General features: G+C 31.7%; 1 long non-coding RNA gene across 2 annotated transcripts; it reads right to left on the reverse strand.

Annotated features, from left to right (window-relative positions):
• Window positions 1–2170: 2170 nt before the first annotated feature.
• Window positions 2171–23439, reverse strand: LOC134696857 (uncharacterized). 2 transcript variants are annotated; one of them, XR_010103024.1, is made up of 4 exons: window positions 23319–23439; window positions 7431–7496; window positions 6424–6700; window positions 2171–5143 (listed from the first exon to the last, which is right to left on the reverse strand). It is a non-coding gene; the product is annotated as an uncharacterized LOC134696857 (long non-coding RNA). The 2 variants fall into 2 exon arrangements; XR_010103023.1 differs by lacking the exon at window positions 23319–23439 and adding an exon at window positions 10142–10286.
• Between the last annotated feature and the right edge of the window lie 1718 nt (window positions 23440–25157).

Raw genomic sequence — 25157 nt, forward strand, 5'->3', positions numbered from 1 at the left:
ATTGCACATTATGTTGTTTAAAGTAGACAACTTCATGTTCTTCAGACAATGATAAAGTATTCTATCTTCAGTGGGTATAAATTAATTTGTAAATATCATCAAACTGCTTGTTTTACTGAAAATCATTTAAAAAGTTCCAGTCCAAATATCGTACAATTGCTCAATATGAAACAACAAAAGTTTTAAGGTTAAGAATAAATGGACAGACAAAAAAGCAGATAAACAAAAGGATGAAAGATATTTCAGTGTATTACTAACTCCATGCACATAATGATAAATTACTTCAATAAATACAGTATCGTTGTATTTTAATTGTCTGTTCCTCCAATTTTATGGTGTACCATGTTTTTCAGGTCTGATATTTATTGTTTACTGTGGATTCAGTAAGAAGCTTCTGTCCAAATTTGGTAAAAATCTAGGATAGTTAATGAATCTAATAAATGTTTTGAAAACTTTAACTGCAGACTGTATGTAATGTTAACTGGAAGAAAATCTAAGTCCATTTAAAAGTAAAATACAGAAAAAATAGAGTTATCTTTTTACAAAATTTACTTCTGGATACTATCTTATGATCATAAATAAGCTTCTGTCCAAGTTTGGTACAAACCCAGGATAGTTTAAGAAAGTTATTAAAATTCAAAAAACTTTAACCACAGAGTGAATGTAATGTTTCCCCGCAGAAAAACTAAGTCCATTTAAAAGTAAAATACGGAAAAAATGGATTTTTTTTTTTACAAAATTTACTTTTGGATACTATCTTATGATCATTAGCAAGCTTCTGTTCAAGTTTGGTACAAACCAAGGATAGTTTAAGAAAATTATTAAAATTCTAAAATCTTTAACCACAAAGTAAATGTAATGTTTCCCCACAGAAAAAATTAAGTCCATTTATAAGTAAAATACGGAAAAAAAGGAATTTTATTTTTACAAAATTTACTTCTGGATACTATCTTATGATCATAAACAAGCTCTATCTGTCCAAGTTTGGTAGAAATCCAGTATAGTTTAAGAAAGTTATTCAAATTTCAAAAACTTTAACCACAGAGTGAATATTTGTGGACACCGCCGCTGACGACGACGACGGAAATTAGGATCGCTTAGTCTCGCTTTTTTGACTAAAGTCAAAGGCTCGACAATAAATGATTCCACAGTCTTCTTTAGTCCATATTTCTTACCCCTTTTATTAAAGCTAAAACAAGAAATATCTAATGCTCAATATTTATGTGACCTTGTATTATAAAAGTGCCTCTTCAAAAATCAGGAACCTGCTTGTTCTCAAAGTCCTAATGGTGTTTTTTTTAACTGAATTGTTAATAACTGATATTTGATGCCTCACAATTAGTTTACACTCAATAACAGAGCTTAACATGATGTCTACACAATAGACTTGAATGTGTTCTTGTTTTAATCTTATGTTGTTAGGTTGCTGTCTCATTGATATATACTCCACATCTCATTTGACTAGATTAATTCTGCTATTTCCACTTTAATGCAAAACTAGACCTCAGCATATTGAAATGCCAATGACTTTACCTGTATGGTTGTAACAAATAAACTTTTAATAACAGCTGACTTTCATTTCAAATTATTCAGAAATATCCTGTCTCTAATTTTGCATAAGAAATACATAAATTTCTAAAGGTATGGAGAATTTTGTTTGCGTTTTTACTATACTTATTCCATAAAATTCATTTTGAAGCCAATATTTGATCGGAATGTTCACAAAAATAAAAGTCAACTATAACTAAAACTATAACCTGCTTGATTTTCAAACTTCTCTTTTTCATTTGAAATCAGACAAGGAAAAGACTATTCCAGGAACCTATGACCTACTAACTAGTCGAGCCTTTGCAATTTTAGCAACAAATTTACCATTGTTAATTGCATCAATTTTGGAATTATGTATATCCTTTAAAAAAGGATGTATTAAAAGTGTAAGAAAGAAACTTTCAAAATCCTCCCTTTCTCCCTACAAATTACTATTGGTAATTTGAATATGTCAAATGAATGTATATCAATCAAAAAAGACAAAATTCCAAAATTAAAAATTCCTTCCCCTTCTCCCCCATCCATCTTAATGAATTCGCCTGAATAACATATGTGTGCATAGGTTCCTGCAATAGTCCAAAACAACTTTAACAGTTAGTAGAAACAAAAACATGCCAACAGATAAACAGTATTACTTTAATCACTATAATCAAACAAGGCAATCATTGGTACTTTTAATACTCTGGTTATTGTCAACAAATATAATATGAAATTGTGTTTTTTCATTGTGACATTGTGGTTTGTTCATTATGACATTGTAGTTTCATTATGACAATGTCATTTGTGCATATATCATCATTTTCTAGTGTACTTTAAAATTACAATAATACAATGTGGTCAAATCAGATGGATGTTGTTTTTACTTCATGCACAATTTATCATTTAACAAGTTGAATTTACAATGTAGATAAAGTAAAAGAATTGCAATGTTACACTAGAAAATCAGAGTAAAACAGATCACTTGTAAAATTTGACTTTCGAACAAAAAGGTATCAGAAAAATTGTTTACACATAAATATACATTGCACAGTAGTCCTTTACAAATATGAATTACAACATTGCACATGTGTAAGCTCTTTGCTATAGTATATTTTGATTCCGTATCATTAGGTTCTTTGCATGTTATGATAATAAAATATGTTACAAAAACATGACTGTATTAAGACAAATACATTGTATTTATATGTTGTGAAGTTAATCAAGTTGCAAATTTATAGAAATAAACAATGATTATTTCTTGTACATTACATATAACACCCTTCACCATCCATATATATCATTTTTGAAAAACTGATTAATTTCAGAAAATCAGCTAACTTGAAAATAGTTTTCAATATGCATCTCTAAAATCTACCTTATATGAAACTGCAAAAACCCTTATAAACTGTTATTTTGGAATATCCTATTCAAATGTAGTCTACATCCTAAAATTATCTGATTTAAGAAAGATAACTAGGACTGTGAAGTTTAACTTTACATTTTATTAGCCTGGTACCATGGTCTAATCTCCGTAGTGTTTTTAGTATTAGCAGAGCCAGGCTAGGATGATATCATGTGATTATTTTCAGCACTAATCTGAACTGAAGCTTTCTACTGTTAAGGGAGTGAGCTAGGGGCTCTTTTCACTAAAGTCACTGAACCCCAGGCTACTGTTAACACAATTAATTTTGTCTAGTATTCTAAAGATGTTTTTCAAGCCAGAAAGTAAATAGAATATCTTAAATTTTAAGATATATAACTTGTAAAAAAAAAATCCATAGCAAAAGGAAATATAAAAGTCCTTCTCCCCTTCTTTTGTACCAACAAAAATGTAAATGACAATAAAAGCATTTTAATGACATAACATATATATTTAAGTATATATTAATTTTCATATACAAACCATATAAATATATAACAATGTGCCCAACAGAATGGAAATGTAGCAGCATAATAATAAACAGTATCATCTATTCGTGTTCAAATAAGATCTGCTGAAATATTCATAGTTATTGTTTCATAAACACTATTTCTTGAAAATAAACTTAGGAAACTTAAAGGTGGCAAAACTGATTTCAACCTGCATTAATACCTACATAGATTCTATAAATGGGTCGGACAAAGAATCTATAAACCAACCAATAGAAATTTGATGTGTGTATAATTCTACTGAACAAATAAAATATAGATTTGAAATGCCAAATTACAACCACAGTTTTGAGAAAAAAATGATTTCCTTTAAAAAGTATGTCTATATTTCATTGCAATATATTATATCATTAGATTTGAAAAAAAGATTAGCTAAATACATTTTTTTTTCTTTTTAGCTATTAGAATTACAAAGTGTTCAAGCTGATCAAAGTGATTAAATAATTACAAGTATCATGATAATTGACACTTCCAAAACATATATATGTGATTTCTTATAATTTAATTCAAAATTCCATTTTAAACCGGAGTAAACCTTGAAAAACCTTGATAACGTCAAGGTCACATGACAAAATTATATCTATGAGCTGATAACCAAAACAATGTCAGCCAATCAGAAGATGTTACATCCAAAATTTAATCACATTTCCATAAAGACAACATCGTGAAAATATACACGAATTTTCATTTGATCTTTATGAAATAAAAGACAAAAAAAATGCATAAAAAATCTTGAAATTATTTTGGCCCCTAAAATTCAAAACCCACATAAATAAATAGTTTTACTGTATTGAAAAAAAAGGAAAGCTGATCAGATGATTAATCAACATTTTAATATTGTGTACTTTCAGTGACATTCAACGAATTAAATGCAAAAATATTTCACAAAATAGAATGAGCAAAATTTGCTGTCCAAAGTTACTATGTGCCTTGTTCCCAAATCTTCCCAAATGGAATCATCTTTGGTCTTAATAAATCAGGATTTTTAGCATACAATTTTCATATTAAAGTTAACAAAAAATGGAATCTTATGGTTTATCATCATTAAGGAATTGCTTAATTTAAATTTGAATAAATATTGGATTTGATACCAAAAAAAATATTACTTTTTAATACCATTAATAATTTTTAACTGGTATATATTACTAGTGCTAGTAAAAAAGATGAAATATTTATTTTTTTGTAATATCATTTAGAAGCAATTTAACTAGCGTAAATAGTCAAAAAGATGATTTATCATAAAAAAAGTAATCACATTTATATAAAAAAATATAAACAGCACACAAATCACAAATTTTTATAGGAATACAATAAAGATCTCAAATATGTCTATATTAGCACCCACACTTAAAGGCACACAAGCAAATATCTAGTTTGGCATGATTTCTTAAGCAATAAATATATATAATTTTTTTTTAACAATTTTTAGTATAAAAAAAATTCAAAAGATTTTCTTGGTTTTCTATTTAGCGATGGCACTATAATAATTTTGACAGAGTTTTGAAGGCAATCAATAGCATTATATATAAGCCACTGAAAATAAACATCTTGAACAGCTATGCCACTGACAATAAACATCTTGAACAGCTATGCCACTGACGATTTACTATTTAAACAGCTACAACAACAGAATTTTTTTCTTCATGGAAAATATATATATTACAGTTACTTCTATCATTTGTTGAATCTGAAAAAAAAATATGTAATTCAATATTTATTTTATGCATGCACATTTATATTTACCTCATTATAAATAATAAGATTGTATGGAATTTACCAACAGAAACTAGAAGCATGCATGCAATCAAGTGATCGCATCTACCCTTGCCAGTAGAAAAAATCTTTTATCTGAAATTAAAATTACCTATATTTTATGTTTCAAAGCAATGTATTACAAATGTATTTTGAATTGGTCAAGTGGAACTTTTTTAAATCATCATCAAGAAAGGAAAAAAAAACACTATTAATTTTTCATAAAATTGAAAGGAAATGTGGTATGTGTCAAAGAAAAAACAACCCGGCCATAGAGCAGATAACAGCTGAAGGCCACCGATGGGTCTTCAATGCACGAGAAACTCCTGCACCCAGAGGCGTCCTTCAGCTGGCTCCTAAACAAATATGTATACTAGTTCAGTGAAAATGGATGTTATACTAAATTCCAAATTACACTCAAGAAACTAAAATTAAAAATAATACAAGACTAACAAAGGCCAAAGGCACCTGACTTGGGACAGGCACATGAAAACAGCAGGCAGGGTTAAACATGATTATGAGATCTCAACCCTCCTCTATACCTCTAGCCAATGTAGAAAAAACAAACGCACAACAATACACACAGTAAAGTTGGTTTGGTAAGGGCATATATATATAGCTTTAGAAAGGTAAATGTCAAAAACTATTTATATGAGCATATCATTGGAAACTTACTGATCCAGTAAGATACATCTAAACCATCAAATATCTTATCCTATCATTAATCTAAGTGGTTGAGAGCACTGAATGGTAAACATGGTCAAGATAGCATTGCAAACTTATTTTTTATAACAATTGCATTGAATATTGGTAACTTGGATAATGGAGTTATTTCTCTTTGTCTGTTTAACCGTAAACAGAACAGATAGATTCTTGTTCATTGCACTACCTGTTGTTCATTGGTTGTCGTTCATTAATGTGGTTCATGATTTCTCATTGGTTTTTTTTATAAAGATTAGACCGTTTGTTTTCCCGTTTGAATTGTTTTACACATGTAATTTTAGGGTTCTTGTAAGTTTAATTTATAGCTTGCTGTTTTGTGTGAGCAAATTAAAGGCTCTTCTATGTTAAAGAGTGTACTTCTAACCAGAAGAGGTTTACTTAATAAATGTGACTTGGTGGAGTTTTCTCATTGGCACTCATACCACATCTTCTAATACCTATATCTACTACTCCTTGTTACTGTGCACTAAATATTGTATAAATGATAATTACCACATATTTATCACATTCACACATGTTTTGATCCCGTCCTATATAATACAACACGGTCGTCTTATTGGTTTAAAAGGATTGTCTCTAATAGGAAATAGGAAAGGATCCTGTACGGCGTGCTTCTCACAGTATTGCACAAGTTCTGGTATCGTTGATGACAACTTTGACCTTTGTACACCAAGATGTGTATTCAGTAGTGTAACTTGATTCCGTAAATCTTTGGTCCGTTTGTCTTCCCACTGCGCTGGTTGGCGATAGACATTCATGTTGTTTATTTCTGGAAGATAGAAATACAAAATATCATTAAAGGATATATGTTAGATATATACACCAAATAAAATTTGACAAATAAACATTTTGTATTATACAAGAGGAGGATAATACAAAGAAAATCCACTGTTTACTCATGGTTAAAATGAGGAATGAAATTAAATTACATGCATGTCAAAACTGCCAATCTATGTGCAATCTTTACATAACTGGACTCTGATATCAAATTTCACATATATATACAGTTAAACAGAACCACTTCAGGACTTAAGATTTTGTTCAGTTGTGGCCGATTTTTGGTTTAAGTTGGTATGACGGTGCTTTAGAACATGTTTTTCAGGATTCAGTTCAGCCAGGTTTCACTGTATATCAAATTCAGGAATAAAGATAATAAGGACTATTGCATTAAGTCTACTGATAAGAAATCTATTGAACTTTTTATCAATTTTTTTCAAAAACTAGCTACTTTTCACGCCTTACAACAGTACATGAACTTGCGATCTTTGCTACAACTTGAATCGTTTATATTTTCAGCATGTAGTAGAAACAAAGGCATTATTTTATTGCCCTAATTAGTCTCCGTTACTTTCAAAATGTACAATATTTTTTAAGTAGTGACCTTGATGAAATATGCATTAGAATTCCAAAAAAAATACAAAATATAATTAACGCAGCTGGTATTTTGTATAACAATTAAATTTTAATCAATTAAAATTAAGATCTGTGCATGTACAAACCTTCTGTGTAAGGACGAAACACAATTCCTTTCTAATCTTCAAGTTCAATTCACTGCTTGATTTGTCCTATAAAATAAAATAATATGCCTTTATAATGACAACATCTGTTCATGACAAGGTTTTATTACATAGATCAACAGCTCATGTTGATGTCCAGTGTCCATTGTATATCATATTATATTGTTATTAATAAGTAAGGATTAAAAGGTTTCTATAAATGTAGGCTTATGTACTAAAATATCAGTAATCTAGCTCTGTGTTTGTTAAAAACAAATCAATATTTATTTCTATCTGTTTTTATAAGAGCATCAATTATGTACACTTGTCACAGTTTCTGAGTGTACATGTTTAATGTTTCTCCATATAATCTACTTTAATACTTAAATTTCAAATTACTTCATTGGATCAGTAGTATGATACTAGTATCAAAAATCAAAATGAATGAAATAACTGATGGAAAGAGGATTGAGAGATTTGTGAGCTTAATTACAAATCATTGATTCACAATACAGCATGGGCTTTCCACATTGTTGAAGCCTGTACGGTGATATGTCACACATAGCTGTTAATTTTTGAGTGAAAAGTTGTTTCATTAGTTTAAACATATTTATTTATAGTGGATTGGGAAACAAGTTTTGCAACTTATATTAATCCCTTTCCACTTTGCGGGTGCGAGTGCTGCCTTATAGCGGCATTAGCCTACTCTTTTTCGAAATCTACAAGGGTGTCTTTAACGTGCAAGAGATGTGGCTCTCTCTTAACACGGGTCAGCCATTTATTGTCCCTTTCCGACAAACTATCATCGTTTCCTCAAGACCATACTCGCAGATGGTGTCAAGGGAGAGCCGAAAATTGAGTTCCTGAAATTTTCATCCCAAACGGGAATCGAAACCAGGAACCTTTGTGTTAGTAGTCTGATGCACTAACCACTACAGATGTTTCATTGACAATCATACCTGCATATCTTTTTTTATATTAAAAAGAAAAGTACATGACTATTGCATTCTACCCCACCCTATGTTCTATACTTGGTTGAACCTTGGTTGGCAGCAGGGGTCATCAGACACATTTTTACGACTTAATGCCTCAATGATGAATGTTGCCAAGTTTGATTTCAGAGACAAAAGATTTGTGTTTAAGTTCACAGATGACTGACGACATGCCATTAGATAAGCTCACTTCAGGTGTAAGGGCCCTGTGAGCTAAAAATATAACATTTCCTAATTTTTACTCTTGGATTCTCATTTCTGATTTTCTTATCAGGGCACTTCTGCTTCCATGTTAATCAAATTCCAAAATGGGTGACAAAGATATTGTTTTCAAACTTTTACATTGGAATGGATCTTAATTTTACCCCCCCCCCCCCCCCTTTTTTTATTAGAAATTACTCAGAAGTATGTTTTTTACCCTTTTTTTGTTATTTAATGTATTATCAAGAAATTTTTGAATACAAATTTTGATATGCAACATGACTAAACTGTGTTGTTATCTTTTACATTCATCTCAGGAGGTAGATATTAAAGGAATCAATAAAAATATCACATACCCTTTTATCGTAGAATGTACTTTTTTTAACTTTTCGTTTTACACAAGATAGTATTTCCTGGAATGTGATCTATAAATGCATTATGCACTTATAATTGATTAATTCCTGACCTCAGCTATTAAGACTACTTTACAATGCATGTATTTAACTGGAACAGCAATTATATTTGTTCAAATCCTTTTAATGCTAAGTGCATCGCTAATTATTTTTGTTGGAACACTTTTCTGATTTGTCATATATAATTACTTGAAAATAAAAGTTAATATAAACGTGTTTTACATTTATAAGTGTATATAAGTCAACTTTGGGAAAAACCAGAAGAGAATTCACAAACTACTTGAGAGTCCTTAAAAATATTATGTAGATGAAATTTCTAAACTGGTTATTTCAATATTTGGAGGAAAAAATGTGTGCATTAAACACCATAAAAGGTGCTAAGGTTTCTAGTAGAGGGAGATCCTAACAATAAAGTCAAGTCGAGTGAGGCTATATAAGAGATGCCTTGTACACCAAAAAAATAATTGTAAGGGGTGTGCATCAGGATCAACCCAGCCTAGCTAAGTTGGCTACAAAATCTTGGTCATATATTTTTATTTAAAAGTACACATTATACATGTTATAATGAACATGTAAACATTGTGACCACAACTTCGTAGTAATTGAACTACATGTACTTTCAAACGATAACCTTAACCACACACTTGACACACACAAACTAACAAGACAGATGTACAGACTGAAAAAAAATTCTTTAATGTACTATAATATTCTAGGTGAGCCACAACAAGTCAACCCTTCACTCTCAAGATATTTAGTCATAAAGGGAAAATTCATGACCTTTTTGCTTACATTTTTATCTAAATAAACACATTCACAAAGTTTTAAATTTACGTTCCCTCTAATTAAGGGGGATATCTAATAGTTGTTACCTTTTAGATTGACATACACCCTGTTGTTGTGGTGTTTAGCCCAATTTTGAAGGCTAGGTACATTTTTTACGAAAAAAGAAAAGAAAAATATTTTAAAATGGATACAAATTTGTATCTCTTCACACACACAAAAAGATTCAACATGTTTTATGAACAAAATATTAAAATAGTACTTGAAATATATATAAATAATAATATACACATAAATTCATTTGAAAGTAGAAAATAAAACTTACAACTTAGATTACATGTACAAAGTCTGTTCTCCAATCCAAACCCTTGTACAGGAAGTGATATACAGGAAACTATTTACCTAAGTTCTCTCTTATTTATCTAACAATGTCAATAATATATTATCCCTTTATTAGGAAGACTTCCTTTAAGTACATTTAATGCATGTGTATATTATGCTTAGTACTTTAGATGTCCTGATAATCTTACTTTTAAACAGTTTTAACATCCCTTTGGCTATTCTTATTTTGAAGAGGTAAACATTGTAAACTCTTTACTTTTTAATATATAAACTAGCTAAAAATACATGACTTTGAACTTTGCAGACAAACTAAAGTTTCGCCAGTTAACAAATAACATTTATACAGGAACTATTCTGTATATATATGTATATATACATGTTAATGTTCCATCCTTAATTAATACCTTGATACGTAATTATTATTATAACGATAAGATTTACTGTTTAAGTTCTTTAATTGAAGGCTTTTTGTTAAATGTACATGTATGAAAAGGGGATAAAACAATTTTATATTCAATGGCATTTATTCCATTTGAAGTTGAATATCTGTGGAAATATGAAGCAGCAAGTTTCAAATCGTTATTTTCCATATTAAGTCTAAAAGGTAATAACCGATATAAAATGTGGCTAGTATACTACCCATAACTGTACATACATCATACATGTACATTGTCATAGGTTGATGTCACTTTAGAACAGAATATGCAGAATCTATCTCAGTCATTTTACAATAACCAAAACCTTAATATTATTATATGGTAAATATTACAAATCTTATTCTGTAATTCATAATATACTTTTTGATGAATACTTTCTCCATTTTGAAAATGTCAGAATGAAGATTGATCTTATTCTGGAAAACCATAGAAATTTCTCTCAAACAAAATTTTAATTCATTTTATTTTCATTTAAGAATATAAAAAAAAACAGAGACTGACAATAATTTGGGGGATTGAAATATTCAATCAAAGTGCTGGATAGCACCTGTGGAAAGTTTGCAACGGTAGATTGTAATATTTCAAATAGATTGTAAATGTGTAGATTGCATGGTTATTTATTTGAAAGAAAATAAAACTTTATCAAGAAATAAACAGGATGCTGCTTGAAAGTCTCCCAAACAAAGCTCTCAAAATTAGTCATTCCAACATTTGGCAAAGTGGTCGGGTCTAGTAAAGTGATATGCACAAGTGACGTCTAGGTATTACACCTGTATGTCATTCAAATATTCTTGAAATCTTGTACAGTAATGTTCATGATTTATCGGTGGGGATCTAGACAGCTTACGAGTTCTTAAACAGGCAGGAGATAGGGGTAAGAGTGACCATAAGGGACTTACCATTTTTTCATCTGATTTGTTTTTTTATTCCGTACAAGAATATATGTAGTTTCAGTGTAGGGATTTCGACAGTTTTCAGTTTTCGAAAAGAAGGGGTGGATTTCGACTTTTTACAAGTTCTCAAAAAAGGATGGGGTGGGGTGACACTTAGGGACTCTAATTATAAATGTATTTCATTTTATTCATTTTATTGTTCTATACAAGAATATATATGGTTAAGGTGTTGGGATCTCAGCCGTTAAAAGTTCCCAAACATATGGGGGAGGGGATGACCCAGAGGGACTCCCACTATATATCATTTGATTTGTTTTGTTGCCCCATAAAAGAATATAAATGGTTTAGGGGTGGGGATTTCGACCCTTTACTAGTTTTCAACAAAAAAAGGGGGTGGGGGTTTGGGTCAGCCTTGTGGACTTATTCTATATTTCATTTGATTTATTTTATTGTCCCATACAAAATATATATATCGTCGCTGTTATGCAAAAACCTCGTATCTCAATTTTTTGCGGAAATCTTTTTATCGATTATTAAGAATTAAATATGTATGTTCCACTGAATGCGAAAATATCTGATCTTCTAACCAATCATTAACCCGAATTCTGACAAGTGACGAAAAAAGTGTAGTCGAATTGGTGAGACATTTTGTTGTGCGAAAATATCATATCTCAAAAGAAAAAAAAGATGGCACTAGCAGCTGAGATTATAACAGGTACAGTTTTGTCAATTTTTTGTCTAATATAATATGTATAGCTTAGAAATAATGAAAAGCTTTGAAAATACAATATAGGTGCAGAAATTTTTGCTTGCCTTGGTAATTGATTGGTTAGAAGATCAGGATATTTTTGCATACATTGGAACATAAATATTTAATTCTAAATAATCGATAAAAAAAATCAGTTTTTATTGCCTGGTGTAAAATTATGAAAACCTTAGATACGAGGTTTTTGCATAACAGCGACGATATGGTTTATGGGTGGGGATCTCAACCATTTAAAAGTTCTCAAACAACAAAGGGGGTGGGAGTGATCCCTGGAGACTCGCCTTCAATTTCATTTGATTTGTTTTATTGTCCAGTACACGAATATATATGGTTACGGGGTGGGGATCTTGGCCATTTCCAAGTTCTCAAGTAGAAGGGGTGGGGCTGACCTAAAGGGACTCCCATTGCATTTCAATTGATTGGTTTTGTTGCCCCATACAAAAATATATATGGTTTATGGGTGGGGATCTTAACCGTAAAAGTTCTCAAACAACAAGGGGGTGGGAGTGACCCCTAGGTATACCCCTTTAATTTCATTTGATTTGTTATATTGTCCAATACAAGAATATATATGTTGTTATGGCGTGGGGATTTCAGCCGTTTAAAAGTTCTCAAACATAAGGGGGTGGGAATGACCTAGAGGGACTCCCGCTATATATCATTAGATTTGTTTTGTTGCCCCATACAAAAATATATATGGTTTAGGGATGGGGATCTTGACTGTTTCCAAGTTTTCAAACATGAGGGGGTGGGGCTGACCCCCAAAAATAGTAACCCCTGGGGACTAACCTTTTATTTCATTTGATTTGTTTTATGGTAATGTATAATTATTTAGATATAGGAAGATGTGGTGTGAGTGCCAATGAGACAACTCTCCATCCAAATAACAATTTAAAAATTAAACCATTATAGGTTAAAGTACGGCCATCAACACGGAGCCTTGGCTCACACCGAACAACAAGCTATAAAGGGCCCCAAAATTACTAGTGTAAAACCATTCAAACGGGAAAACCAACGGTCTAATCTATATAAATAAGCATATATATGGTTTAGGGGTGGATATCATGACTGTTTTCAAGTTATCAAACATGACGAGTTGGGTTGGGTGACCCCATGGACTCAACTTAAATTTAACTTGATTTATATTATAGTCCTGTGAACATTACTGAAAACCATATGTGTCCGCCACTTACTGTTTTCAAGTTAAAGTCATTTGAAAATTAAAAAAAAAAAACCCATAGGCTTCTATAGACAGTTACTCCCTTCTGTTGGCCCCTCAAAATACACCTAAATAAACCCCAAGAAAAAAATAAGAAGACTGAGCAAAAACTTTATTATGAGTTTTAATATCAAGTACAATGTAGTTCAATTACGAAATCAGTTGTAATCCCATTTTGAAATGCCGAATATGTAAAAGGCCGAGTTTATTATAGTCCGAGGTTGTTGTGGGACGAAATTAGACAATATACCATAATTCTTTCGATACTCTCTGGCTTTTAGGTATTGCATTAACATTTATAAAAATCGTAATCAGCGTCGAAAAACGTTCATTCATGAAATATTTTAAACACAGTTTTAATTTTCTCTTTAACCGGAGAAACCTTTGAAACCGGGATTATAGTACTCCCGTCTGGAAGCACACATGTATGGATCTGACGCATGTCTGGAGAATACTGATAAAAGCATAACGTAGAATCTCCCGTCTCATGTGTGTATTGATTTACTTTCCATGAAGCGCAGATCTGCGAAGTATTGTTTGTTCGTCAAAATGAAATTGAATTATTTGGTTTATCGATAAAAATTCAGTATATTTCAATTCAAGCTGTATGCCATCAAAATTGGAAAGCTCAAAATTTCAAAAGCATGTTTCTATTATTAGTTTTCAAACACCAGAACTACATTGTCTAGAAGTAGGACACACTTCCTAAAGTAAGATAACCTTTCACTTCCGGTTAGAGGCCGATGACTTAAGAAAGTTTATTGCTATAACAAGCTATCGCAAACTTTCCAAAAACAAGATGTGTCCATAGTACACGGATGCCCCACTCACACGATAATTTTCCATGTTCTGTGGACCTTGAAATTGAGGTCAAAACTTTAATTTGGAATTAAAATTAGAAAGATCATATCATGGGGAATATGTGTACTAAGTTTCAAGTTGATTGGACTTCAACTTTATCAAAAACTACCTTGACCAAAAACTTCAACCTGAAGTGGGACAAACAACGGACAAACGAACTGATGACGGATCCACAGACGGACGGACTAACAAACTGATGACGGATCCACAGACCAGAAAACATAATGCCCCTTTACTAGATGGGGCATAAAAAGACCATTTGAAATTTGAACAGGAGGGACAGAATTATGGGCTTGAGAATCGGGAGATGAGTAACTCCTGCTGGAAGAATCACATGTTTTAAGTGCAAGAATAACTGACTTTAGATCTTTATCTAATTTTTTGTCTTATCAATACCTTTTCAGGACGTTCAGACAAGGAATTTAATTACTGAATTTCTTTATGACACAAAGAGAGCATACACTGAGATGTCTCTCCTTCTTTACTAACCACTAACTATCACATAAACTTAAATAACATGATTCAAGAAAATGAGGTCAAGGTCATATAAACCAAACGAGAAATACATGTACACCTTACCACCAATCAATACACTAAAAATCATGAACATAGTTGACCTATTGCTTATCATGCGTATAGTCTCTAACAAACAGACTTAACCAATAAAATTATAATGAGGTCAAGGTCAGATGAACCATGCCAGGCCTTCCATACAACATGTACAACAAATATAGTTTACCTATTGCTTAAAGTTTGAGAATAACAGACCAAAACACAAAAACTTAAAACTGAGCATTTAACCGTGAAAATGAGGTCAAGATCAAATAGAAGCTGGAAGACTGACATGAACATCATGAACTATTTCCATACTCCAAATATAGTTCACCTTTTGCATTTAGTACAAATGTAGAAAAAGACCAAAACACAAAAACTTAACTTTAACCAATGAACCATGAAAGTGAGGTCAACGGTAGATGACACCTGTCATTTGGACATGTACACCTTACAATCCTTCCTTACGCCAAATTAACTAGACCTATTGCTAACAGTATATATCTGAGAAATGGACTAGACCACCAAAACTTAACATTGAGGTTGAGGTCAAGTGAAAACTGTCTGCCAGGCATTAGGACCTTGTAAGTTATGCACATATCAAAGATAGTTATCCTATTACCCATAATACTGTGGATTCATTAATATTTGCTGGATACCAATTTTTGTGGATTTCGTAGACCTGTAGAGAAACAATAAATTCATATATTGAACGAATTGCAATTTTTCTTAAGGAACTTATGCAGACTTTGCCATAACCACAAATTAAATATCAATGAATATGCAAGTTTTCCTCAAAAAACAAGAATTGGTACATTTTGATGTACATACCAAAATAAATGAATCCATGCCGTGAGAGATAAATTATCCTAACAAAAACAACTCAACTTTTTTTAAGTAGTCATTGAACCATGGAAATGTGACAGATGGAAACTTCACAACATAAGGCATCTATATACAAATTATGTAGCATCTACGTTTTCCACCTTCTAAAATATAAAGCTTCTAAGAAGAAGGTAAAAGGTGCTGCTGCCTGATCACTATCCCTATGTGGAGCATTCTGTGACAAAGTGCAGGCTTCACAAAAATTGACATTAAATGACAATGTATGAACTTGTATGGAGAGAAAGGATTGCTTATGCTAAAATTTCTTAAAACTTGTGATCAGTCATGTTATCACTGTAACAAGCTTGCTTTATATATGTTATGTACATGTAGGATAATAAATTGCAACATTTAGATGTGTCATATATTTCCAAGAAAAGGAGAGCACTTGAGTCAATTGTTTTGCATACAACCATCTGACCTCCCTGTAAGTTTTGTGATTTGTTAGGTACAAGTACTATGATGACGCAATTACACATTTTCTTTTTTAACATGGTTTTCATAATTCCGACACAAAACCAATTAAAACAACTGAAAACACCAAGCATTTCCAATCTTATTTTTCAAAAGTTTGCCAAAAAGGATACATGTCAACTCGTACTTTCTGCAACTCGTACTCAACCAACTTGTAACCTATTTTTACCAACTTGTATTTCTACCAACTCGTTTTTCTACCAACATGACCAAATCATACTTCTACTAAGTCGTACCGAATATTTTTTAACATTATACAATATAAGTTATCTAAATTCATATCGGTAGATATGGATATTTTAACACCTTGGAGTATCCAAGTACATCCTGAGGCGCATATTTTATTATTTTGAGGATCCATTTTTACTGAATTTTGAGATGGACATGTCGTTTGTTGATGGTTTACATATTTGTTTTTCGTTCATTTTTTATATCAATAAGGCAGTTAGTTTTCGCAATAGTTTAAATAAAATAAAAAAAATATTTTTGTAAAAATAAGCGTTTTTTTCTTAAAAAATAAATTGTGACTTTTTGTCCGTGACTTTTTGTTTGTGACTTTTTGTCCTGTGACTTTATGTCCTACATTCAAATATTCACATCCCTTGGGCATAAAAGATTTATAACAATACAACATGTATATATTTTAAATTGCGCTATAGTCCGTAACTTTCTATCCATGAGGCATATAAACGAAGGGTCTACAAGTGCGTAATTTTTTTTAAATAAATATTTCTGGTATGTTCTAATCTGTCCTTCACTATTACATGATTGACGAGTATATACTCATATTTTCCAAAATTTACCCTTGAAAAATTCGGTGAGGATGATGATTGTTTAGGTATAACTCAACGACCTTTGATGTTCATAGTGCCGCACTTATACCCAATTTTTGTTTTCATATACTTCTCTATGTTTATTCAAATCTAAAGGAGAAGGGGCTATAAGGGGCAAAATTGGCCTCAATTTCGAGAATTTTTCAAATTCTACTTATTCGTATGAGTATGGCTTTCTTTTTCTGTTAGATATGTTCATTTTATGAAAAAAATGTTTTTTTTGTAGTTATGACGTCACAATGCCGTGTTTTGACAATACTTCACATGCATATTTGTTGGCTTTTTGTAATTTTTTACTCATTTATAAATTTCACTACGTTTTATTACGAAAAAAGTACCAGCGCATTCTTGCCCCAACGAAATATTTTGTCAGAGCAAGAATATCAACAAAACGTGTCTCATGTTGAAATATTTCCATGGGGCAAAGCTGCGCTCATACTGAATTTTCATTAAAAACTTGCTAAAAAACGGCATCAAAGTTCTAAAATTATCGGCCATTTTTCATGTATACCGGTATCGGACTAAAGGTTGGCCAGAAACAGTTGTATTTTTTGACATTTTTTTGGTCAATAGTTGATAATAATAAAGTTTGGTTAAAGAAAGTAAATTATAAAATGTTTTACTTCATATTAGAGTATAACATAGCCTCTCAAGTACAGCCTAGCCCTTGTCGTCTATATTTATTGTAAGTGATTACGGAACTGACACACGGAATTTTACTGGGGCTGTTGTTTAAAAAGAAGCCTTTTTTTTTTTTTTTTTTATAGCGGAATAGAAATCAGCGTACTTGATATTAACAGACAGAATTGAAAGAACTTAATATAACTAAAAACGTAAAAAAATCCACGGCACAGCAGGGGCGTATTTTTTTGTTCTTCTGTAATGAGCCAGAAGAGGCCCATTTCTGTTGTTTTTTTGGCATTGGGAAGATCTTCTGGCTCTCTTCTACCTCTTCTTTTTAAATAGGTGGTTTAGACGGCAGAAACACAAAATGAAAATGGGTTGTATAGTCGAAATGACAGTGATAAATTTATGAATGTATATATATTAGAATGTGAGTTTTGTTATACATATTTTTATGGTACGACAGCCTTCATGGCCTTAGTAGGACATCTCGGTAGGACAATAAGCTTGATGAATATAAGAATTATATGGACAATATAAGTTAAGAACCAACTATTTGAAATTCTAGGGAAGGGATGTTGATTTATTGGTGTAAATTAAACCCTACATTGATGCAACACTCATGATTTGGCTAGTGGTCAGTTTAATTCCTTAGATGAGGAATGAAGAAGGAAAGAGGGCATTATTGATCATTTTAATCTGTCGCTAATCCTGTCTATTTTTCAGTCCTTACCAGGTAACCATATTCATATACGAAATACTCCTGTCCCCAACCCCAACCGAAGTTAATAAATATCAGATGGTTTTCTCTTATTTGACACAACTTACAGTTTATGCTATTTTTTAACACACAGTGACACATATTTCATGCATATTCAGGAAACACGAGATTAAACGTCATATATATATAAAATAAAAACAAAGTGATGTGTTATTATTGATTATATGGCAACTGTCCACCGGAGTTCAAATATAAAGTGGATGTAAGCAATTACAGCCAACCGTAAGGCCTTCAATAATGACAAATCTGATACTGATAAGCTGTTTATAATAGTCCATGAAAAGTGTGAAACAATTTAAACGAAAAAACAAATGATCTAATTATACATAACAAATCAATTTAAAAAAAATCAAAAATGAGTTTAGACATGAACCAACGACAACCACTAAACTGCAGGCTCCTGGCTTGGGACAGGTTCATAAAGAATATGGTAGGGGTTAATATTAAAATGAACTCGGATGTGGTATGATTGCCAATTAGACAATTTCTCACAAGAGACCAAATGACGCAGAAATTAACAGCCATAGATCATCATATGGTCTTTAACAATAAGCAAAGCCCTTTTCACATACTCAGCTATAAAAGGCCCCGAAATCACAAATGTAAATCAATTCCAAAAAGAAAACTGACAGCCTAAATAATGTTCAAAATGATGGACAACGAAAAATAAGTAAGTAACACAGCAACACACAACAACCACTGACTTACAGGCTCCTGACTTGGGAAAAGCATATAGTTTTTTACATAGGGGATACACATGTAAGCCGCGGATCCCAACCATCCCCTAACCTATAGTACAGTGTTGTAACAGCACAACAGCATGTTTGTGAGCGCTCAATCCTCCCTGAAGCTGAAACAGTAGCGTAGCAGTATAATATGAAAACAACCTGCACAAATCAGTTGCAATTAAATTAACTCAAAATATCGGAACGAGACACACACAAAAAAAAACAGCTATCTAGAATTAAGACAATTGACTAAAAGCATCCAACTAAGAGTATTTACAATTACTGGAAGTGTGTTCAAAACTAGTTGCAACTAGTACTGAGATAAATCTTCTTCTCCCAGACTAAAGTATCAATCAGTATACAACCAACTGATTTATTTATTAAGAAACGTCTGGTATACGTTGTACACTCACATATAGATCCATATACATGTACAATGAAAGTTTCAGAAAAATGGTAGTCCGAAGGTTTTGACCATCAAAATTTTGCATTAGAAATAATAGTAAGGACCAGAAGATGTTCTTCAATGAGCACCATAGAAAAACGATTTTTAGAACTTTCAGATATCTTAGTTTTATACAACAAAAATCCAGTTCGGTTACTTTTTTAAAAAAAATGGATAGACTGAGATGTACTATTTGATCAGTCATATTCCAGACAAACATTGACGATTTTTCGTGCAGTTTAAGATTATTTTTAAAAATCAAATAGCGGAAGATTAAGTCTGGTTTGTTTAGAAAAAAATAGTTAAAGGAAAGCACAAAGAAAATTGTAACGAACAGAGCACACTTTTATAGGCATGCATGTCTACCAGACGTATCTTAATTTCCTAAAAAAAAAAGTCATCGAAAACTTATTTTATGTCGACCAGCATAACAAAACTCTATATTCGACTTCAAGATGAATTTTTATTTTATTGATCTCCCGTAGAATATCTCAAGAAGAGGTCCATATTAATTTCTTTGACTCTACAGCAGAAGGCATTCTGGTGATGTGCAGAAGAGACCAATAAAACATGCCCCGACGAAAACTTCAGTTTCCATTTTGCACTATTAACGGCACGCCTATTAACGTCTGTTTGGTAAAACAAAAATAATTTAGACCATGACATATAAATCAACAATAATGAAATGGCCATATCATTGATGTAAACAATGTAGTTGAATAAGAAGTAACGAAATAAAAACAAAACAAAATTGTTCCTACCGTTTATGAATAAATATGAGTTGTTTTAACTACAATTAATAGCTGTGTCAATGTGGTTTGAATCGCACACACGCTACGCTACGGGCATAATGGTGTACGTTTGAGTCTCATCAGAACCAATTGTTTTTTCATTGTTGCGTATTTTTTACTTTTGTCGTTTAAAATCACATTATCATGATATTGTAAAGACACCATAACAACAAAAAATAAAAGATAAATAATGGGCTAACAATATTTCAGTTTAGTTAAGGTTGCCAGTAATTGTTGAAATGTATAGTTTATGAAATTGCGAACTTTTCATATATTATATGTATACTAGTACGTAATATGTTCTACCTTCTTGTGTTTTTATCAGCAGAGTACATAAAAGTTCACACAAATTTAATTTTGGTTACTCAAGTTTAAAAAAACATAAATAAGGCCGTTAGTTTTCTCTTTTGAATTGTTTACATTGTCATATCAGGGCCTTTTCTATGCGGTATGGGCTTTGCTCATTGTTGAAGGCCGTATGGTGACCTATAGTTGTTAATGTCTTGTGTTATTTTGGTCTCTTGTGGACAGTTGTCTCGTTTGCAATCATACTACATCTTTTTTATACAAGCAATAACGTTAGATTTCCTCTTGTGAAACATTTCTATAATTTAGTCATACATAGAATGAATGTTAACTTTATTGTTACCATAGCAACTATTACTGATATTAAATAGTTAAACTTTACATCAATTTAGTTCTTCGATGTATTAATACAATTGTTCACTAGTAATACTGTTTTCACGTTGATTATTAAGGTGTAATCTATTGTAAAGTGTACACAATACATAAAAAAAAGGATAAAATACGTAAAAATCTGATATTTTAGCTTAGTCGGCCTACCATTTTCATGACGTCATAATAAGAAAACGGCAAGAGATGACTATAAAAATCTTGGTGTTTTATAAGCTCCATATCATAGATATCAATTGAAAGAAATATCAATAGATTCTGAAGTGGGGCCAATTTTGCCCCTTATAGCCCCTTCTCCTTTAAACAAATCCATTCTACTTTTGTAGGTCTGTTATCCACTAATGACCACTGATTAGTATATTGTGTACTCATAATTATTTCAATGTGCATATCAAATAAATTGCCGTCCAAACAATTTCAAACAATCAATTCGAAGGAATACTAATGATTATAATGATTAGCATTTGATAAGCTTTGATATATTTAAAACAATTATGATTGCATCTGATTAAGGATTTGTATAGTCTTACTATACAAATCCTTGATCTTATTAACAATGTTTTTTTTTAATTTATATGTTGCTGCATGTATATAATGATATACCAAAGAATTTTGTTACAACAACTATGCATATAATAATAACAAATAAAGCATGGGTACGAGTTGGTAAAAATAGGTGACGAGTTGGTTGAGTACAAGTTGCCGAAAGTACGAGTTGTTGTGTACCCGCCAAAAATACCTTTAATATTTTTCTTTACACTGTACATGTGACAACCATAAATATGATAAATGATTTTCTTTTTCTTTTTTCCTTTTTTGTTGATCAGATTGAGAACAACCCCTCGATGTTATAACTATCCCTTTTATGAGGGATACATTTCAAGTGATCATTTTTATCAATTTTTTTGTGTACAAAAGGTATCCGGGTCCGTTCGCGCCCATTCACGTTCGCACCTACTCATGTTCGCCCCCTTTCACGTTCGCACCCTACATGTTCGCGCCCAATTTTACATTGGTTTTCTGTTTAAAAACTATAGCTTTGTAAATAAGTTTTGGCAAGTGTATTCTTATATTTGTTGTCATTGTCTCAAAATAAAGTGAGACAACATTTTTTTTGTGTTGAATAAATCTTAAGCATGTTTTGGATAGTGTATTGTTAAAAAAAAATCCTTTCTAAATAAAGTGGGATTCTGTCAACGTTTTATTTTGTGTCGGATTTTAACTCTTATAATCATGTTTTGGTTAGTGTATTGCTATAACTTTGTTTCATTGACTTGTTTCAAAATGGAGTGAGATTCTGACTACGTTTTTTTGTGTGTGTTGAATAAATCTTATCATGTTTGATCATGTTTGGTTATAATCCGAGGTTATAATAGTGTATTGCTATATTTCATTGTTTCATTGTTTTAGATCAAAGGGACCAAGCTGTTAAAAACAATTATCTATTGTGTTTTTCATTTAAAATCTTCGATCATTTACTCATACCAAGCTATAAATACATTTAGCATTTACAAAACAACAATCCTGATTTTTCAATCATTCAACTAGAATTTGAATTAAAATTGGGCGCGAACGTGAAGAGTGCGAACGGACCTTGGGTGCGAACGTGCGAGGTGCGAACGTGTAGGGTGCGAAAGTATATTGGGCGCGAACGGACCTGATACCGTACAAAAGGGCACATATTTACATTTTTTTGTCTATTATTTGAAGAACCTTTTCCAAAACTGGCAAAAGAACTATACATCTAAGAGCAGATTCTGAGATCATATTTGCTTACTCCCTCTACACACAGTACTGTATGACACTATTTGGTGTAGCAGATGATTCCAATCTATAACTGTCCTCATATAGGGGATTTCTCCCTTCAAGTTCAGGGGGTTGTTTCCAACCTTTTTGTACAAATTCTTTTTGTAAACCATTCTATTTTCTAGTATTTTATCTTTTTTTAATTAGATTTTACTCTTTAAATGGAAAAACTTAAGATCAGCAATATGACACTAGATAATAAAATATTGTACAAGTCAATTCATGACAGCCCACAGAGTCCTGACACACGGAAGTGTTTCCCATTTTTACTTTTCATCCGACTTTGGGATCTAAATTGCAATGCATTTATTAAACAAATGTACATTCGGCATGTAAGAAAACAGAACAACAATTCGTATACTATATAAATACCTTTTCGTTACTCTGTGACAACCTTAAATGATTCACAGTTTCTCTATTTCTTTATCGATGCAAAATGAATTTATCCACGATTCCCCGCCCGGAGTGGAGTTGTTTCCCTTTTGAAAATTCTAACTTACTGACACAAGTTCGGGTTTTTTTCCGTTGGCGTTGGGTCAATTTACGATTGCAACATTCTTAACATAAATCAGGGACTGTGAAAAATAAGCATCAGTAAATGTTCTTGTCTGCATTGATTCAACTCAAAACATATGTCTGATCAGTTGTCAGGTGAATTTTCGAAAAATTATGATAAACATTTAAAAATGAATCTAATTAAATATTTCGTGGATGGGCAGACTGAAAAAAAAATATCAGTGGTTGAAGACTATAAACCTTAATAATCACACACACGAAAAGATTTTTTTTCTCAAAGATATGCATTTTCATGACCGGGCAACTTAAAAGACTGTCGTCAGGTACTTCTGGTATAAATTAGCTATTCGAACACACCTACTCTGGGGTTTTTTTTTGTGATTCATTGGAAAGGCATTCCACTTGACCACTGATTTATTTCATCTTTTAGTATTTTTTTTAAGTTTTTGATGTTATAAAATCAACCTGTAGCCTTGACACAAAAAAAATAGATTCTGAAACGGATGATCTATCAAATACTCTTGCTTTATACGTTTTTCACTTTTTATTTTCAAATGGGAAATCATCAAATTTTTTTACGACCCCCCCCCCCCCCCCCCCCAAACTTTTTCCTGGTCCAGGAAATATGAATTGACATTTACTAATAAATAACCATAAATAAAATGCTATATTCTCTTCATAATTTCTTCTTTGTATCAGAATCTGGGACTTATATTTTCTCTAAAAGCCCAGAAATACAGATATACTTGTTTATTTTTCTTGTTTCAATTACCATGTACATAAACGAGGCTATGGATAGGTCACCATTTATAATGATATGAAGGTATTTTACAGATATTAGAATAGAATAATGTGCAAAAAAGTAAGTTTGGAATAATAATATAGATAAAAGAATATAGCGGTGATTTAATATAAATAAAATATTGATAGATTGTTGGTTGTTAAACGTCCAGTGGCAAACATTTTACGTATGTTTAAGACAAATATAACAAAGATCAAAAAAATAAAGGCTCAAGTTAAATAGTAAGAAAAATAAAAGATATAAAAATAGAAACGATGATCTGACCCCCCCCCCCCCCCCCCCCCCTCTTTCCGAAAAAAAAACCAAAAACCAAACCCACTCACACTCATATATACATCTCTTTAAAAAAATATATAATTTTGGTTTCATGGTGCCCCCACATCCCCACCCCCACCCCCGTCCGTACATCGAAGTTCGGGATCTGCACCTCATTTAAGTCATAAGACCATCACATTGTTGGCGGTTTTGATGGCCGATTGGAACAATAAAGGCTTTGTGAATACTTAAATATTGTTTTCAATCTCGAAATGAACGTACTTCTTCAGTTTTATTCATTTACATTATTAACCATTTTTCGAAATGTGATATGCGATAATTAACAATATTTTTCAGTTCCAGAAAGTGTAAAACCCTCGGTCGTAAACGAAGCTGAGGTCCCTGTAATTACATGACAATAGGCATTGATAACTATATACTGATGTCAGAGGAAGCGTATATAACAGGAACATAGAAAAACTTATAAAATCGGTATTGAACCTGTTTTTCAAAGTCGAAGTTTTGAAATTTAAAATCCTCAAATCTCAAAAAAAATTTAAGAGGTTTAACACTCTCTGTTTTTTTTGTTTTGTTATCGTAGATGTCTGATGTACTGAATTGACGTATACTTAAATAAA

The sequence above is a fragment of the Mytilus trossulus genome, chromosome 14 (assembly GCF_036588685.1).
Source record: "Mytilus trossulus isolate FHL-02 chromosome 14, PNRI_Mtr1.1.1.hap1, whole genome shotgun sequence".
Taxonomy (NCBI): Eukaryota; Metazoa; Mollusca; class Bivalvia; order Mytilida; family Mytilidae; genus Mytilus; species Mytilus trossulus.